This window comes from Mercenaria mercenaria, chromosome 5 (genome assembly GCF_021730395.1).
Source record: "Mercenaria mercenaria strain notata chromosome 5, MADL_Memer_1, whole genome shotgun sequence".
Lineage (NCBI taxonomy): Eukaryota > Metazoa > Mollusca > Bivalvia > Venerida > Veneridae > Mercenaria > Mercenaria mercenaria.
The window spans coordinates 80,667,226-80,683,010 of NC_069365.1; positions in this window are offsets into that span (position 1 = coordinate 80,667,226).

Below are 15,785 nucleotides of genomic sequence, written 5' to 3' on the forward strand. Positions count from 1 at the left end.
AGGCTTTTCACTACATCATATCCGACTCTACTTTTTCCCCTGCTTCTTGTGGGCTTCGGCAGGCTGTTTCTCCTTGCCACTATATCTGGCTCTCTTCTTAAAAAAGTACTTAGGCAACACAGTTTTCTTACGTTTTGTCTTCTCGGTGTCGGTACTATAAGGAATTAAATGACATTAAACAAGTACGGGTCATTCTAACTCAGCATAACAGATAACGAACATTGACAAATTGCTAAAAGAAAAACACCAATGTGATAAATTGTTTGTAAGTATCCAATGTGATAGGCGATTATATATTATATCACCACGACTTGATCCTGCTTTTGATGGTGCCTTCTTCCATACCTTCTGTTTTCGTTGGCCTGATCTTGCTCCATGGCCTTCAGTGACGTCCCTTTCCTCATATTTTCCTTAAATTTAGATAGATAGTCATGTAGCTCTGCACCACATAAGTCAATAAAGTTTATTTACAAATTTAAAGTAGTATTACTTCTAGGAAATTTCTAGGTTATGAATCCCCAAGCAGGCTGCTTTAACACAGGCCAAGGAAAATACTGTGATAATTTCACCTTCAAGTGTGGCCTTTACCACGGACCTTGTGCTGTGGGTTTCGTTTTGAGGAGGCTGCGTTTTTAGTGCGTGGCATTCCCTGTTTGATATTTGTCTTTGTTTTTTGGGTTGTGCAATCTGCATGTTGTCCCGATGAGGATTACAGCTGAGATTAGTTTTACGAAAGTCCATCAATCCGTTAAGAATATAAGCAGCGACTAGGAAAATTATTCGATCTTTGATTTATAAGTGTTACTATGACCTTAAATGTAGTGACCCGGGTCATGTGCTCTGTACCTCCTCTTGATAAGGTAAACATTTGTATCATTTTCATGAAAACCCTACAGGCCGTAGAGCGGACACCAAGCATATTCTTTGCCTTTTACCTCCAAGTGTGACCATAACATTGGACCTAGTGACGCGGGTAGTGCGTTCTGTGATATTAACGATTGATGGAAAATTTTCTGAAAATCTTCAGAACATAAGGAACAGACAGGAGAGATGAACGTATAGGCAGACAGACATGCGTGACTCTAATGTTATACCGTATACTTTGTATATGTAATTTTATTAAAAGTTTAAAAATGTTACAGATAAATATTTTATAAATATTTACTAAGAAATGTCAACAATGAAAATTCTACCACTCTGTTATCACTGTGGACAAGATGATCAAACATATCATGTAGATAAGTCATTACCAATTACGTAAAATCCTGCAATTTCATAATATTATTTTAAAAAATCATGTTTGAAAGAAGTAATATATCCTATGAAATACTTATGTAATAAATCATATTTTGCATAAAAATTATTTATGACACAAATATATTTAGCTCAATAATTTTAGAATAAACTATACAAGAAACAGAAAAGAAAATTCAACGATTGATGAAAAATTGATAATTAGATAAACATTCAGAATTTCTTACCTAAATAAAAAATACGACATGCTTGAAAGACATTATACCGTTCTGGAACAAAGCGAAGGTATTATTAGCCCACTAGCGAATGATCTGTCCTCAGTGACTGCGAGACTTGCTGTTCCTCGTCTTGACCACGGGAAGCAAGAGGATGAAGGTATGCGGAAGAGCCACACACTTGCTATGATGAAGACTATCCTCCGGAAACATGGACTCATGTCTATACAGATGGATCAGCCACATCAAAAATGGAGGAGCAGGAGTTGTCATTCAATACCCATCTGGCAAGAGAGAAATTCTACATGCAGCCTCAGGAAAACGCTGCAGTAGTTACAAGGCAGAGACTGAAGCACACATGAAGGCCGTCTCAATGGTTGAAGACTCGGCAGAAAAAAAGCTCCTCAGTCGTCTTTCTCAAGATGCACTGTCTCTCATGGAAGCTCTGATCAACAATAAAGCTCCGCAACTAGCCAATAAAATGCAGAGCCTGGGTATAACCTGAAAAGTAGCACTTCAGTTGATTCCATCCTATTGTAGACTTCCAGGCAATGAAGAGGCAGACCAACTGGCTAAGCTAGGAGTTCAGAGCAACCAAGAAAACTTGTGAGTTACAAAGAGAAAGTCACCAAAGCACTAACGAAACCAAGGATAGAGGAAAATGCTTTTCATCTCCTTGGTCGGTCTGAACAAGTGATGCTGGTCAGGCTTCGCTCAGGGAACAACAAGCTCAATGCTCACATGTACAAGAAATACAGACTTGCACTATCGCTAATTTGTCCATGTGATGAGGAAGATCAGACTGCGGAGCATGTACTTCAGAGATGTAAAAGGCATGACCAGGAGCTAGCTGTGACTTGGCCGATTGATACCTCAATCCACCTGAAACTGTATGAAGGCATTTAGAATCTGCGGCAAACCACAAGTTTCATCAAGGCTGCTGGTCGGACAGTGTAGTTGCGAAAGAAGAAGAAGAAGGAACAAAGAACAATGGTGTGAAAATACTTGAAAATAGCACCAACGATTTCAGCGGATAAGATTTTGATTTTGTTTTCCAAATAGCTATACAAGGAAAACTAGCCCCGCACCATTGCATCCATGTTTTAAACAAAACAAAATAATTTGAATGAATGTAGAAAAGGATTACCCAATGAACAATGCTTTGAAGTAATACTGAAATCAGTCCAGAAGTTTCAGAGGAAAAAAACTTTTTCAAAAGTTTTCCTTACAGTCATATAGATTTAACTAACCCGCTCCCAGCAGACAGAACAAACTAATAAGGCTTGAAGAAATTTGGTATAGGGGCGCCCAATAACTGTTTGGATAGCCAGCAGTTTTATAGGAGAATACATAAAAAAAATTCCATGAAAAACAAGGTTTAATATCCAACAGCGAAATCCTCGTTTCAAAATCGCAGCCTCCCAAACATTAACACTTTCATACAAAGAAAACACATCAACACACACTCTAGCACAAAGAAAACACACTTTGACAAAACCTGTTATCATTACTAGGGTTCTTAAAAGCTACATATACAAGGCACCCACACAATAAGGAGACATATGAGAAATAAAACTTTTTATTTCACAAGAATAGAGGCTTCCATATACATGATACATATAGCTTTAAACACTTTAACAGCATAGTTTTGTTATTTATGTAGCCATTTTTATCCTTTCTGATTCAGTAACACAGCGATAAAAATCATATTAAAGTTTGAACTAGTTTGATGTTATTTCAGTTTCAAACGTTTTTCACAAAAGCAGTTTTGAAGAAAAGTTCTAATTTGATTATTAGTATAATTTGTAATAATGATCTTAAAAATGAAATATAACATTCATAACATATACAGGATATTTGTTTGTTTGTGTGTAAGATTGAAATATCTTTCATAAATGAACACCAGATGCAAAATTTTCATGAGTGGCAAAGCCACGAGTGAACATGTAAAATATTGTGTTCAGGAGTGAAAGATATTTTTATCTAAAACAATTACATGTAAATGTAAAACAAACATATTTTCTTTTTATTTCATGTTTTGACTAAATTTACCTATTTTCTAGTTTTTCATCAGTGAAAAATATATTTGTTATTTTTCTCTGAAAATACCGGATGAATTTCACTCCAATATTTCGATTATTTACTGAAAAGCATGTAAAAACACTATATATCTTAATACTTACATTCTGTATATGGCTGGTTCCCTTTTGATTCACTACGTATCTAGTAAGATTCGTGCTATTCTCTGGATTATGGTGATCTTGAAATGAAAGGTTAAAATTAGCTTGATTCAAAACAATACACATAGAAAAATAAAAGTGTGTATTTCACATTAAGATTTTCACATGGAAGTATTCTTTAGATTCTTCTGTTTTTAAAGTCTTAGAAAAATTAGACAATTGGAAAGGATATTTCAATGTTTGCTGATAATCTCATAAAAAAGAAGAAAAAACGATTCGCCAGATTATCATTATCGTTAAAACTAATGTTAACCGTTGACACACACTTATATAGAGTACGCACTTAATACTTTAATATTACACAAGCACTTAAGATATCTAAAAGACTTAAAGAGAATTCCTATAGTTTTTTTCCTTTCATAGAATTTTTTTAAATTCACATATATGATAGGAAAATTTGTGCTGAAAAACAATGAACAAATAAAAACAATTGGTCACCAGACTTGTTTTTGTGAAAAATTGTTTTGAACACACCCACTGTTGCTGAAACTGCCAGCGATTTTTCAACATTTTCATAATTTTCTGCTTTTTTATAAATACCAACCAAAATATACATCAAGACAACACAATACGTTTTTTTTTTCTTTTTACAGATTTTATTATATACTTATTTGATATCATAGTCATATTTGTAAAACTCTATCCTTACAATAATGGGTGCAATTAAAAAAAATTGTTTCATATTTACCTTATTTGTGAACTTTTTTCAATGAAAAATACCCATTGTGAAGAATATGTTTTTAAATTTTGAGAAAAACTCTTTCATAGAATTTTTTCCTGTTTTTCTGTGTATAGATAATTGTATTGTGAGCATAAAAATGGCTAAAAATGTATGGGTCACTAGGCTAAATTTTGTCAAGACTGCTAGAATACAACACCTGTTCGGACGGAAATGGCGCGAACCTGGCCAAATTGATTACATGTATGTCTGCTAAAAGTTAAAAAAAAAGTTTTAAAAATTCTTAATTCTTTCTATAATTGAATACTAAATAATCTGAAAGGTGATACTGTCTTATCAGTACTAAGTCAATTATCTTACATTATACACTGTCTTTGTATTAAAATCCGATGTGAAAACACAACCACAAAAATAGCAAGATACCTGTCAGGCATGATACCTGTCAATACAACATAAACCAGTATCAACATTTGATTACTGATAAAACTTATTAAAAATGTTATTTCATTCAAGATTCATCATATTTAAGATTGTCTGTAACATGTTTCAACAAATGTTGACTTCAGTTCAGTTTTCCATAGAAAGTGCCGGCTGCGCAGAAAGATGCGCATAAAAAACTATAGGAATTCCCTTTAAACAAACAGATAACTGATAAAGCTAGTAGGACAAAATTAAATATTGATGCTCTGCATAAAAGTCCTCGAAAACAATTCGATTAAGAATTATAGAATTTCTCTATTCACTAAAATGTATTTCAAAAGGAAAAAGCGTTAAATGAAATTATTGAATAAAGAAGGTGGATAAAAATATGGATCAACCGATATTTGAGCCGTGCCATGAGAAAACCAACATAGTGCGTTTGCGACCAGCATGGATCCAGACCAGCCTGCGCATCCATGCTGTTCGCTTTCAAAGCCTATCGGAATTAGAGAAACTGTTGGCGAACAGCATGGATCCTGACTAGACTGCGCGGATGCGCAGGATGGTCTGGATCCATGCTGGTCGCAAAGCCACTATGTTGGTTTTCTCATGGCACGGCTCATTTATATTTAATGGATATTCTTCCATGGTTGTTACTATGAGCTTTAAAGTGGGAAGTATGTGCACATTAACTACATGTTACAAAATGTCCTTACATATGCATTTCATATACTGTAACAACAAAAATAAAGTGAACACTGCATTTCTAAGAAAGTAAAGGGAGTCTTAGTCCTACTCTAAGCTAAATAGGCAAATCATGTCAATATTTGTAAATATTTGTAAAGTAGTCGTGTAAATATAACTGGGTACAGTATGTTTACATGATTTTCCAATCTTTAGAATTTTCGAAGAACTGAAAATGGTGTGTGTTGATGTAATCATTTTTATGAAATAAAGAAGGTAATAAATTAGTATAAATATAAATTATAAATTAAATCATACAACCTATACGACATTAGGGTGACGTCGTCGTTTCTTTTTCAAATAATACTGAAAAAGCCATACAGTTCAAGCATTGCAAAAATACTCTGGACTCATTTTCTAATTTTATCACAGTATCTGTTTGGTGCCATTTCGAACAATAATAGATTAATTATTATATAAACATTCCCCCCTAAAATATTTCTCCTAAATATTTCAATACTTGTATCCTAGTTAAAGCCGTCCATAGCTGTCAGGCTTACATTATACATTTTCACATAAAAATACGTTTACTTCGTGATGTAATTAATTATAAATCGCGATATTATCTTGTAAAAGTGTTTTCCTGTAAAGTTTTACATCTTCCTTGTTTAGTAATTAAAGACTAAAGCCGCCGACTAGCGACTTTTACAGCAATACACATGCCTATATGCAACATGTAAAAGATAATTTAATCCAGCAGGCAATACTTTCAATTTACGGTGGCATAAACGATAAAACCCTAAAAAAGTATCTCAGAATTCAATAAACTTCATGACCTTTTAACAGATAAAAGTCATGTTTACCTATTTCGTGGATGAATGTTATAAGCGGACAGCTTAACATGAGGATAAACTTTTTGAACAAGTATCTAAGTTTTGATATAGATACTGTTATTTTTCGATGTTTAAACATAAATTAACTTTCTACTATATTCTGTTACGTCTATATTAGTAAATAGTGTTCTTACGTCAGAGGGTAACAATTTCTTGTTACAATAAAGAAAAGTAACAGAAAGACAAACCAGCAACTATTAACAATAATAAAATTTTATTCATGAATTTAAGTAACAATTTAAATACCTTCAAAAATGTCAAAGAGCCGTAAAATCCAATCTTATATGTAAAAATAGTCCAAATCCTGTCCAAGTCAAATTTAAATTCAATCAGAATAAATTCCACAATATTTCACACAGTTCAAAAGTAACTTTAGTATATCCAAAAAGTAGAATTCCTCCCGCCAAAGATAGCTTTTTAAATCCACAGATGTTTAGTACATTTGTAAATCCTTCAAATAATCCTTCAAAATATCAAATATCCAAACTGGTAATATTTTGTTATTAAGAAATACAGGAAAGTTTCATCAATATTTACAATCTAAGTTCTAATCTGACAACACACAGTTCTCTATATAAAGTATCAGGGAAGGTTCAAGAACTTTCAAGTAATACTAAGAATAAAAAGAACATTCTGGAAAAATAAATGTTTGTCAGTATTGTTACAGAACACAATAGAATATTCTTGGCTACAGTAGAAAAGAAATTATTTAAATGATGTCTTAAAACTAGGTAAGTAAAGAATAATTTGTCTCGGGGGAATATAACATAAACATAACAGTGTCAACTATAAAAATAGGAAAAAACATGTACAAAATTTGATATTTTACCAAACTGCAAGCTAGAACAAAGTTGAAACTGAATAGTACACCAAACAGCTGTATTTCAAATAAGAAACAAATTCAGTTTCTAAATTAACGTTGAATTCATTACAAAGATACCTATGTTTGACTTCTTATTGCTTTAACTGTTTGAGAAATAAATATTTGGAAAATAGTCCCTGAAATATTTGCAAAATAAGTCCTTGATGTTTTCAACAAAACAGGCTGTATATCACCCAAACTCGAATGAGTCACACAAAATTTTATTTCTTTCGAAAATCGAAAGGTTGTGGGTGCTTTGAAAGTGCTCAGTGGTACTATGTTATAAATGTAAAAATATTACTTGACATCCGAACAAATTACCAAACATATTGTACCTTTGTCAGGCTTTTAAATAATGGAGAAAATCAATATTCTGCTTGCTATTTAACCTATATATGTGATACTTATTTTATCTAAATTTATCATTGTTCAATGTCATTTGAAAATTATACATTCTGTGCCACGCTTGGGAGAAATGAGCGTATTGACAGATTTCAACCCATCTGTGAGCGAGTGACTTTAAGGCAAACAATACCAAATACTTTTAAAAGTTTCTCAAACGTCTGCTGAACATTAATGCTCTGCATCGAGATTAACACTGTAGTATAAAAAATTACAATAAACATCTCATTGACAATGAGACTTTTAAAACACAAAACATCAGTAGAAGTTTAAAATACGTTTTAATGGAGAACCATTCAATTTTAGATCGACAGGCACAAAATCACAATATTAGAGAAATACAATAATATATCACTTAACCCATGTTTTGATATCAAGAGTAGTAAACATTCTTCTATTCTCCATTATTAATCCCCCGCCGTGGCGGAGGGATTATAGGAATGGTCTGCGTCCGTCTTTCCGTCCTTCCGTCTGTCCTTCCGTCCGTAACAAAATCGTGTCCGGTCCATTCTCCTAAACCCCTTGAAGGATTTTCATGAAACTTGGGTCAAATGATCACCTCATCAAGACGATGTGCAGAACCCATGGGTCAGCCTTGTCGGCTCAAGGTCAAGGTCACAACTCAAGGTCAAACGTTTGAGCCTTCCATTTTGTGTCCGCTCTATATCTCCTAAACCCCTTGAAGGAATTTTATCAAACTTGGGTCAAATGATCACCTCATCAAGACGATGTGCAGAACCCATGAGTCAGTCATGCCGGCTCAAGGTCAAGGTCACAACTTAGGGTCAAAGGTTTCAGCCTTCCATTTTGTGTCGCTCTATATCTCCTAAACTCCTTGAAGGATTTTCATCAAACTTGGGTCAAACGATCACCTCATCAAGGCGATGTGCAGAACTTATGAGTCAGCCATGTCGGCTCAAGATCAAGGTCACAATTGAAGGTCAAAGGTTTGAGCCTTCCATTTCGTGTCCGCTAAACCCCTTGAATGTATGATATTAAGCAACTGCTTGTCTGACAAGGAGATTATTTTTTTACACATATTGAGGCTTTTAGAATGTATATCGCTATCTAAATAACAAGTCTCTTAACTGATATCTACTTTTGAATGTTCTGAATGGTCAACATGTTGGCAAACCGTTTAGTGGGATTTTTTTTTTCATTTGAATACTTTGAACTTATTAGAACCTCTCTGTATTTAAACGGAACAAAATTAAAACATAGTTTGACATATTGCTTATCTTCTAAGTATATTCTGAAATTTCTAAAAACAGGGTTTAATCAAATTGTAATTGTAGAACGTTTTTTGTACAAGTGTGCAGATATAAATTAAAACAGACTACACATTTTTTAATTATTTAAGCATTCATTAACAAACAAAATCACAATTATCAGTTTCAGTAACTGAAGCATTTACAAAAGCATTGTTTGGATAGTTGTCAGTGTTATGACAAAAAAATCTACCAACAATACCAAGTAGTTCTTAACAGCTGAAATGTAATGAAATACAAATGCAGTACTGTTTCTCATTTGCATATAAGTATGTTATTTACTACATCATTAAATGCTGCACATATTTGACACTTCAATTCTATACTGATTAAGAATTAGAATCTGTGTTTATTCAAAAAAGATGTTTTCATATTGGATATTTGTTTATAATTTCATATACTCTCACGGAAAAAGAAATATAAAATGGGGGAAACATCTGCTTATTTGACCTACTAATAATGTAAAACGCGACCAATCATCTCATGTTCTTGGTTAGGTATTTCCGTATTTGGGCAAATGTCGCCTTTAATCTTTAGATTCTATCTTTAGATTGAACACCTCAGTGGGTTTGAAAACGTTAAAATACCTCAAATCAGACAAAATAAGTAAACATGAATATTTAGGTTTATACTCGTAAAACTTTCATAATTTATGTATTATAATCATATCAATAAATGATAAAATGATATATTAAATTTAATAATGTGTAGTACCAATGAATAATAAACTAATATATATTACAGTTTCTCACAAGGAGAGTATCAACTTTTATGTATCTGGTACCGAACTGTACCAGACCGCATAATAGTATGAATTATTATTTCCTACTTGCGGAACAAATCCTCTACTCTAGAAACTGTAAATGACTTGCTTTAAATCCAGCTTATCCAGGATTTCAAGGTACATAATTATTTCTTGCATCACTTCAGCGGTTGGCCAGAAGTGTATTGTTGACGATTTAATAGAGTGTTTGTTTTGTTTTTGTTGGGTTCAACGCCGCACCGACACAGTTATAGGTTATATGGCAACTTTCCGGCTTTGATGGTGGAGGAAGGCTCTAGGTGCACCTCCATACATTATTTCATCACGAGCGGGTACCTGGAAAAAACCACCGACCTTCCGTAAGCCAGCTGGATGGTTTCCTCACATAAAGAATTCAACGCCCGAGTGAGGCTCGAACCCACAAATGATTGGAAGTTAGTGACCTTAACCACTCGGCCTCGGAAGCCCCTTAACCGAGACTGAGTGATCATGAATAGTTCGAAAGTTATTGGGTTATCCAATCGAAAGATCAGACCATACAGATACGCATGTATGTGAAATAAAAATATTTTACGTTTAAAAAAAGTTGTTTTAAATAATAATTTCATTAAATGCACACACTAATTACGATAATGAAAAAGTATAAACGTGCATAGACCACAATACATATGATCACCGAAGCAAGAACATAGTGGTGCATGGGTTGAGAATATAAGATTATTTCACTGGCTGTATGTGCAGATCGGAATATCCGGCTCAAGGGTATCTGTTTAGGAGGTAAGAGACTCCGCGTAAACAATTACCCGAGAGCCGGATATTCCCATCCGCACCTACAACCAGTGATAGAATCTTTTTCTCGCATGCCATTTTCAAGACACAATAGTAAAGTTAAAATAAAAGGAGGAACTACTGTTTTTATAGCACAACACAGGTGAGAACGACATTGACCAAAGTCTCATCAATCCTTTATCAAGGGCTGAGAACTGGTAAAAAATGATGGAGCATATTGACATACATTGCGAAAACTTTTTATAAAATATTATAAAATGTAAAATGTTATCTTATATAACTAAATTCATGGACATTGGCATAATTATCATGAACATAAAGATGAAGAGCACTTTTCGTGCGTCTAAAATCAAACATACATTTTAGTTAATAAAAAAGCCAAGTAGAAAGAAAAAAACCGACAAACGAATAAAATATTTATATAAACAATGTCAAACTCGTGAGTTGATGAGGTTGGAATTAGTTTTCGCATTGCCATTGTTAAAGATTATCTCAATCATACAAAATAATTTAGCTGGCGTTATCGTAATAGAATGTTTTATAGAAATAGAATGTTTTTTAGAAATAGAATTTTTTTTTAGAAATAGAATATGTGCGTTTTTTAGCTATTTCTTTTTTAAAAGTTTATCTCTATAGTTTCCTATTTTTATCACTAAGAATTCATAAAAAGCATTGCGGTAACACAGAGAAGTCCATGGCAAATGGATAAATAATAGAAATCAAGAATGATATTTTTATGTCAGTCTACCAAAATGCCATCTGGTAATTAGATCCTATAATATAATGAAGATAAATGCAAAATAAGACACAATTATATTTACCTGTTCTTCCCTCCATTTTATTGCACAACTTTGTTTTAAGGGCAGAATATGTTTTCCGCACTGCTACACATATTTACTTGAACACGTATCAATTTTGTATTTTAACACGTCGGCTGTCATCGATGACTAAAGCGAATATAGACTTCCAGTTTTATAATCACAGTACACGAGATTTAAAGCAACTAGATGACAGTTATATATATATTTCTAGTGTTACCAACAAACATTTGGGGTCAAGACCTCAACATTTTCTAAATAAACATGGTTTGTTACAATTTGCGCATGTTTTAAAAATATACCTTTACCATCAATTCACGCTAGATACCCGCTCTGTATCGCGTGTGCCCTTGGTACCAAAATTAAAACAATGTAAAATAAGATATACTATTGAGGCAAGCAAATAAATAGAGTTATACTCTCACTAAAGTTCCCTTGAGTGCGTTGTAATCGCGATCTTCCGAGTATTTTGTTAAATATATTAAAGAATTGACTTTAAAACAAAAAGACAAATTCATAAGTAATTCGAAACGTCTTTTCTTTCTACACATGCTGAACAGACGTTGAATGAATATATTAATTCAACGAAATTTGACAAATCTTCTACACTTTTGATTTGTATTTAAACTTTATGTAAGTAGAAATAATCTCGAAACCTGTGCGTAATTCAGGATGGGCTGAACGTCAGAAACATTCCTTGATAACTTTAGTATACGGTGGGCATCTCTGCTATTATTTTGTTTCTTTCGCACTCTGGTTCCAAATGATATTCTTAAAAGTTATTTCACATTCAACAATTTGAATACTTTGATGAGATTTAAACATTTCTTTTACATTTTAAAATGATGTGCAGCCTTGAACAGTTTTCCTGAACGAGGAAGAATAAGATTAATCACCAATTCGTAATAAAATTCAATTTGAAAAGTAAAAGTACAAATATACATGTATATACCATGGAGAAATAGATAAATATTATAAAGTATTACAAATATTCTAAAGTTGTTTAAACTCGCTTTGTTGACCCGTCAGAATTATTCACATAACAATTGACTGTTTAAAATATGATTCAATTTGGAAGATGAAGAAGAGAATTTGAAATAATACATAGAAATTTTAACAGTCCTGTATGAATTGTCTTTCTTTTACTTTGTTGACAAATATGTAAGACATTTATCACTATTACTAATTTATCAACATAATATACTTCTGGGGACAAAATCATTAGCTCAATCGTTGGCTCATTCGGTTTGACTCTTTTAAGTTCACAGGTTAACTGTCATAAGTGCACTCTCGATTGAGCATCGTACTTTCTATATTAATCTATGTATAGTGGACCCGATACAACATACCATTAGGTATAGCATATTAGTTTAAAGTTGTATTCCAAGGCTCATTTTATTTGTAAAAGCTCTTACGTTTATAGGAATACTATTATATATCGTGTCACGAATTAAAGTTTACATCGAAAAGTAACAAATATATATCCAGCAAAACTTGAAAGCTCTGGACATGAAACAATTGAACTTGCAAGATTGAATCAAAATCTGAAATGATGTATTGGTAAATGTAATGATTACATGTCAGTGGGGAACCTTTGTCGGTACTGATTCGTGTAAGATAACAGCGGAAGCCTTCTTACTTTTCAAGGAAAAATATCCTCTAATATTGAGAAAAAATATTTCGAGCTAGTAAAATAGTATTCTGCCAGAGTCATATTTCAGACAAGATAAATAAAGAAACAGCATTTAGAAAATACAGTTTCATTACTTTAATCAACTTGAATGCATTCTAATTGTGTCAGTCACACTACACCGTAAAGCGTTAACGGACGCCAAACGTATAGAAATATTGCGGCAGAAAGTTATCCGGTGACGAAAGGCATCTCCCGCTGCTGCTCGGTGCTCTCGCGATAGGTGCACGGGGCGCATAAAACGCACAAAGACCGCAAGATTAACGCACATATATAGGACGAACAACGTTCAGTTAACGGATATCACCGTACTGGTAACGGATTTGTACCGCGTAAAACGTAAGCACAACGCATGAGAAACTGACAAAACGTTATTGTCAGTTATCGTCCGTTGAACATACATACGTTACATCCGTTGCATGCCCGGTAGTAGTCCGGCCGTGAATCTGGTCCATCGGACAAGAACGGATGTGAACCGGACAAGTATAGAATAGGGAACGCACGAGTAACGAACAAAACGCATAGAGAACGCACGAGTAACGAACAAAACGCATATCAGCGCATTGCTACCGTACATCTAACGGACAACATTGTTGGGTGGGGTACGTTCTAAATGAACATGCTCAAAACCTTCCACCGGATGGAACGAACGTCGCCGGACAAGAAGCGCAGCCGCTGCATGAAAAACGGAAAAGAAACGCATGCGAACGGGCACGAACGGATTGAAAATTTTGCTATACGTTGGACGTCCGTTAACGCTATACGGTGTAGTGTGACTAAGACTTATGAAATTAAACCAATTTTCGGAAAAGAAATCCTGTTACTATTTTTAGTAACATGACCGTCTGCACCTCGGGAAAAACTAAACGGACGATTCTGCCAGTATATTTTTTATTTCAAACACATAGACATATTATTATCTATTGAAAAAAGTGCCCTAAAATTGTTGACAACACGTTCTTCCACCAATAAAATCACGTTATTTCGCGAACCGATATTATCTACAATTTTGGACCCTTCCGTTGCAGTTGTGTTAAAAACTTCCCGAAAAAAACTTACTTAATGTAAACTAAATGTTACACATGACAAGTAAAAAGTTGGACTATTTCTGCAAGCTCTGCTAAGAATCAGCAACTTGAAATATAGATAGAAAAAAAAACAACAATATTTGTAATTCTTTTGAGTGATTCGCTTAAACATGTTTGAAATTATTATAATTAAATGTTAAAAAGTCCTAATTTGGCCATGTAGGTGCCTTTCTCAAACCAAAACCTAGAAAGAAGCCCTGGCAACTCTGCCTTAGTGTGATAGTTTATTTGTCGTTCAGTAACAACTCTGCTTTATCACGCATCAAAAAATGAAGCAGGAAGGGTGTCGGTACTTCAAACTGCCCAAATGTTGCTATGTTTCTAAAACAGACTGCATCGATTTCATCATGTTTATTGGCAATATTCTACACAAGTGTCGTCTGCAAAAACTATTGGACATTGAAAAATAACAGGATTAGTAAACTGTTGCAGGACGAGTAACAGTTTAAACAAACATGTAAATCAAAACAGTCTTTTGCCTAAGGTCTAGTCTGCATAAATTTTTGTCCCACATCTACTTCCGTAGAATAACAAGCGGGCGGAGACCTTGAACGATCCGCAGTTACAATCAATGACTAGATAAATAGAAACAAACTGAAAATGAACATTTCAAAAACTGAATTTAATATTATGTTTGGTAGCAGACCTCAATTGAACAAATGTTTTACAAAGTTGATTAGCATTGCTGCCGATGATATCAGACGTGAAACGCACAATTATCTTGGTCATTATTTGATGAAACCTTGAACTTTAAAGATTATGTAAATAGCAAATATCGTACAGCCATGAATTGAGAACATCCGTAAATATTTAACCAAAGCAGCCACTGAAACTTTATTTTTGTCTCTAGTTATTTCACATTTGGATTACTGCAATGCCATAGTGTATGGTGTAGCTATTTGCGAGGTGCGTGAGATGAATGATAGAAGTTTCTGCACTATTGGTCCAAAACGGTGGAATGAACTGCCGTCAACATTACACAGAAGTGAATCACGTGATACATTCAAACAAAATCTTTAGACACTGTATTTTAGAGACTTTATGGTATTGTTTTACTTTTTATTTTTTGATAATTGTTTTAAATGCGATAACAGAAGGTGTTAATTTTGAAATTATTGTGAGATTTTACATTTCATCATTTATATTTTAAGGCTTGTTAGATTAAATATACAACGCCACTGAATATGTCATTGTGTAAAAACAGGCGTTCAAACAAATTAATCAGTTTAAGTTCCGGTTGTTGTGTCATGTCGTGCAGGATGAATTGTCTCTGAAAAAAAAACTATCATGTTAAAGATAACATCCCCTTGATATATCTTTAACACTTAATTATGTTCCTTAATTTCGTTAAGACAACCGAACAGCGGTACAAAATATAGTGCATTGTTAACTGTTAGTTGATTTGTTCTAGGAGTAGACTTACTGAACTTTTGGCAGGTTAACAGCTTACGTTCTAACGGCCCAAATGGAAAGGTATATGTTCAAAAGTTGGATCCTGGCTGGATCAAAATTTAGACAAAATTATGCATGAAACTGATAAGACATTCTCAGAAAAGATTGACTATTCAAATTGTGTTGAATTAAGTGTCGACCGGTTGGTCATGGATTAAACATAACCTCCAAAAGTAACAAAATTCATGTACATCCAGAAAGAAAAAGAACTAATAAGCAAAGAGGTTGTCAAACTCGTCGAGCTATTACATATCCGTTCAATAGGACT